This window comes from Lepisma saccharinum, unplaced genomic scaffold, assembly GCF_977018435.1.
Source record: "Lepisma saccharinum unplaced genomic scaffold, izLepSacc3.1 HAP1_SCAFFOLD_42, whole genome shotgun sequence".
NCBI lineage: Eukaryota > Metazoa > Arthropoda > Insecta > Zygentoma > Lepismatidae > Lepisma > Lepisma saccharinum.
This window is the reverse complement of record NW_028142902.1, coordinates 1,564,442-1,570,327: the sequence shown is the minus strand read 5'-3', so window position 1 is coordinate 1,570,327 and position 5,886 is coordinate 1,564,442.

Here is a 5,886-nt window from a genome sequence, read left to right as displayed (position 1 = left end):
GGTAACTAAGCATGAATATTACAAAAGAATTAAATTTTTCCTGATGAGCCAATAGAGAGCTTCGACCTGATTACATTTAATGTAAAATCACCTTTGTATCTCCTATAGTAACGGAGATATGCGAGTTTGAAATTTTATATAATGTCATCGTAAAACGTGAGGCCATAGGTTGTATTACATTGTTTCAACAATCAGAGTGGTTATTTCAAATCTCCACGACGATGACTAATATTATGCACAAATAGATTGTTTACTTTATTGTTATGAGAGTTTCCATGGTAACTAAGCATGAATATTACAAAAGGATTAAATTTTTCCTGATGAGCCAATAGAGAGCTTCGACCTGATTACATTTAATGTAAAATCACCTTTGTATCTCCTATAGTAACGGAGATATGCGAGTTTGAAATTTTATATAATGTTATCGTAAAACGTGAGGCCATAGGTTGTATTACATTGTTTCAACAATCAGAGTGGTTATTTCAAATCTCCACGACAATGACTAATATTATGCACAAATAGATTGTTTACTTTATTGTTATGAGAGTTTCCATGGTAACTAAGCATGAATATTACAAAAGGATTAAATTTTTCCTGATGAACCAATAGAGAGCATCGACCTGATTACATTGAGTGTAAAATCACCTTTGTATCTCCTATAGTAACGGAGATATACGAGTTTGAAATTTTATATAATGTTATCGTAAACGTGATTCCATAGGATGTATTACATTTTTTCAAAAATCAGAGTGGTTATTTCAAATCTCCACGACGACGACTACAATCATGCACAAATAGATTGTTTGCTTTATTGTTATGAGAGTTTCCATGGTAACTAAGCATGAATATTACACAAGGATTAAATTTTTCCTGATGAGCCAATAGAGATCTTCGACCTGATTACATTTAATGTAAAATCGCCTTTGTATCTCCTATAGTAACGGAGATATGCGAGTTTGAAATTTTATATAATGTTATCGTAAAACGTGAGGCCATAGGTTGTATTACATTGTTTCAACAATCAGAGTGGTTATTTCAAATCTCCACGACGATGACTAATATTATGCACAAATAGATTGTTTACTTTATTGTTATGAGAGTTTCCATGGTAACTAAGCATGAATATTACAAAAGGATTAAATTTTTCCTGATGAGCCAATAGAGAGCATCAACCTGATTACATTGAGTGTAAAATCACCTTTGTATCTCCTATAGTAACGGAGATATGCGAGTTTGAAATTTTATATAATGTTATCGTAAAACGTGAGGCCATAGGTTGTATTACATTGTTTCAACAATCAGAGTGGTTATTTCAAATCTCCACGACAATGACTAATATTATGCACAAATAGATTGTTTACTTTATTGTTATGAGAGTTTCCATGGTAACTAAGCATGAATATTACAAAAGGATTAAATTTTTCCTGATGAGCCAATAGAGAGCATCGACCTGATTACATTGAGTGTAAAATCACCTTTGTATCTCCTATAGTAACGGAGATATACGAGTTTGAAATTTTATATAATGTTATCGTAAACGTGATTCCATAGGATGTATTACATTTTTTCAAAAATCAGAGTGGTTATTTCAAATCTCCACGACGACGACTACAATCATGCACAAATAGATTGTTTGCTTTATTGTTATGAGAGTTTCCATGGTAACTAAGCATGAATATTACACAAGGATTAAATTTTTCCTGATGAGCCAATAGAGATCTTCGACCTGATTACATTTAATGTAAAATCGCCTTTGTATCTCCTATAGTAACGGAGATATGCGAGTTTGAAATTTTATATAATGTTATCGTAAAACGTGAGGCCATAGGTTGTATTACATTGTTTCAACAATCAGAGTGGTTATTTCAAATCTCCACGACGATGACTAATATTATGCACAAATAGATTGTTTACTTTATTGTTATGAGAGTTTCCATGGTAACTAAGCATGAATATTACACAAGGATTAAATTTTTCCTGATGAGCCAATAGAGAGCTTCGACCTGATTACATTGAGTGTAAAATCACCTTTGTATCTCCTATAGTAACGGAGATATACGAGTTTGAAATTTTATATAATGTTATCGTAAACGTGATTCCATAGGATGTATTACATTTTTTCAAAAATCAAAGTGGTTATTTCAAATCTCCACGACGACGACTACAATCATGCACAAATAGATTGTTTGTTTTATTGTTATGAGAGTTTCCATGGTAACTAAGCATGAATATTACAAAAGGATTAAATTTTTCCTGATGAGCCAATAGAGATCTTCGACCTGATTACATTTAATGTAAAATCGCATTTGTATCTCCTATAGTAACGGAGATATGCGAGTTTGAAATTTTATATAATGTTATCGTAAAACGTGAGGCCATAGGTTGTATTACATTGTTTCAACAATCAGAGTGGTTATTTCAAATCTCCACGACGAAGACTACAATTATGCACAAATAGATTGTTTACTTTATTGTTATAAGAGTTTCCATGGTAACTAAGCATGAATATTACAAAAGAATTAAATTTTTCCTGATGAGCCAATAGAGAGCTTCGACCTGATTACATTTAATGTAAAATCACCTTTGTATCTCCTATAGTAACGGAGATATGCGAGTTTGAAATTTTATATAATGTCATCGTAAAACGTGAGGCCATAGGTTGTATTACATTGTTTCAACAATCAGAGTGGTTATTTCAAATCTCCACGACGATGACTAATATTATGCACAAATAGATTGTTTACTTTATTGTTATGAGAGTTTCCATGGTAACTAAGCATGAATATTACAAAAGGATTAAATTTTTCCTGATGAGCCAATAGAGAGCTTCGACCTGATTACATTTAATGTAAAATCACCTTTGTATCTCCTATAGTAACGGAGATATGCGAGTTTGAAATTTTATATAATGTTATCGTAAAACGTGAGGCCATAGGTTGTATTACATTGTTTCAACAATCAGAGTGGTTATTTCAAATCTCCACGACAATGACTAATATTATGCACAAATAGATTGTTTACTTTATTGTTATGAGAGTTTCCATGGTAACTAAGCATGAATATTACAAAAGGATTAAATTTTTCCTGATGAACCAATAGAGAGCATCGACCTGATTACATTGAGTGTAAAATCACCTTTGTATCTCCTATAGTAACGGAGATATACGAGTTTGAAATTTTATATAATGTTATCGTAAACGTGATTCCATAGGATGTATTACATTTTTTCAAAAATCAGAGTGGTTATTTCAAATCTCCACGACGACGACTACAATCATGCACAAATAGATTGTTTGCTTTATTGTTATGAGAGTTTCCATGGTAACTAAGCATGAATATTACACAAGGATTAAATTTTTCCTGATGAGCCAATAGAGATCTTCGACCTGATTACATTTAATGTAAAATCGCCTTTGTATCTCCTATAGTAACGGAGATATGCGAGTTTGAAATTTTATATAATGTTATCGTAAAACGTGAGGCCATAGGTTGTATTACATTGTTTCAACAATCAGAGTGGTTATTTCAAATCTCCACGACGATGACTAATATTATGCACAAATAGATTGTTTACTTTATTGTTATGAGAGTTTCCATGGTAACTAAGCATGAATATTACAAAAGGATTAAATTTTTCCTGATGAGCCAATAGAGAGCATCGACCTGATTACATTGAGTGTAAAATCACCTTTGTATCTCCTATAGTAACGGAGATATGCGAGTTTGAAATTTTATATAATGTTATCGTAAAACGTGAGGCCATAGGTTGTATTACATTGTTTCAACAATCAGAGTGGTTATTTCAAATCTCCACGACAATGACTAATATTATGCACAAATAGATTGTTTACTTTATTGTTATGAGAGTTTCCATGGTAACTAAGCATGAATATTACAAAAGGATTAAATTTTTCCTGATGAGCCAATAGAGAGCATCGACCTGATTACATTGAGTGTAAAATCACCTTTGTATCTCCTATAGTAACGGAGATATACGAGTTTGAAATTTTATATAATGTTATCGTAAACGTGATTCCATAGGATGTATTACATTTTTTCAAAAATCAGAGTGGTTATTTCAAATCTCCACGACGACGACTACAATCATGCACAAATAGATTGTTTGCTTTATTGTTATGAGAGTTTCCATGGTAACTAAGCATGAATATTACACAAGGATTAAATTTTTCCTGATGAGCCAATAGAGATCTTCGACCTGATTACATTTAATGTAAAATCGCCTTTGTATCTCCTATAGTAACGGAGATATGCGAGTTTGAAATTTTATATAATGTTATCGTAAAACGTGAGGCCATAGGTTGTATTACATTGTTTCAACAATCAGAGTGGTTATTTCAAATCTCCACGACGATGACTAATATTATGCACAAATAGATTGTTTACTTTATTGTTATGAGAGTTTCCATGGTAACTAAGCATGAATATTACAAAAGAATTAAATTTTTCCTGATGAGCCGATAGAGAGCATCGACCTGATTACATTGAGTGTAAAATCACCTTTGTATCTCCTATAGTAACGGAGATATACAAGTTTGAAATTTTATATAATGTTATCGTAAACGTGATTCCATAGGATGTATTACATTTTTTCAAAAATCAGAGTGGTTATTTCAAATCTCCACGACGACGACTACAATCATGCACAAATAGATTGTTTGCTTTATTGTTATGAGAGTTTCCATGGTAACTAAGCATGAATATTACACAAGGATTAAATTTTTCCTGATGAGCCAATAGAGATCTTCGACCTGATTACATTTAATGTAAAATCGCCTTTGTATCTCCTATAGTAACGGAGATATGCGAGTTTGAAATTTTATATAATGTTATCGTAAAACGTGAGGCCATAGGTTGTATTACATTGTTTCAACAATCAGAGTGGTTATTTCAAATCTCCACGACGATGACTAATATTATGCACAAATAGATTGTTTACTTTATTGTTATGAGAGTTTCCATGGTAACTAAGCATGAATATTACAAAAGGATTAAATTTTTCCTGATGAGCCAATAGAGAGCATCGACCTGATTACATTGAGTGTAAAATCACCTTTGTATCTCCTATAGTAACGGAGATATGCGAGTTTGAAATTTTATATAATGTTATCGTAAAACGTGAGGCCATAGGTTGTATTACATTGTTTCAACAATCAGAGTGGTTATTTCAAATCTCCACGACAATGACTAATATTATGCACAAATAGATTGTTTACTTTATTGTTATGAGAGTTTCCATGGTAACTAAGCATGAATATTACAAAAGGATTAAATTTTTCCTGATGAGCCAATAGAGAGCATCGACCTGATTACATTGAGTGTAAAATCACCTTTGTATCTCCTATAGTAACGGAGATATACGAGTTTGAAATTTTATATAATGTTATCGTAAACGTGATTCCATAGGATGTATTACATTTTTTCAAAAATCAGAGTGGTTATTTCAAATCTCCACGACGACGACTACAATCATGCACAAATAGATTGTTTGCTTTATTGTTATGAGAGTTTCCATGGTAACTAAGCATGAATATTACACAAGGATTAAATTTTTCCTGATGAGCCAATAGAGATCTTCGACCTGATTACATTTAATGTAAAATCGCCTTTGTATCTCCTATAGTAACGGAGATATGCGAGTTTGAAATTTTATATAATGTTATCGTAAAACGTGAGGCCATAGGTTGTATTACATTGTTTCAACAATCAGAGTGGTTATTTCAAATCTCCACGACGATGACTAATATTATGCACAAATAGATTGTTTACTTTATTGTTATGAGAGTTTCCATGGTAACTAAGCATGAATATTACACAAGGATTAAATTTTTCCTGATGAGCCAATAGAGAGCTTCGACCTGATTACAT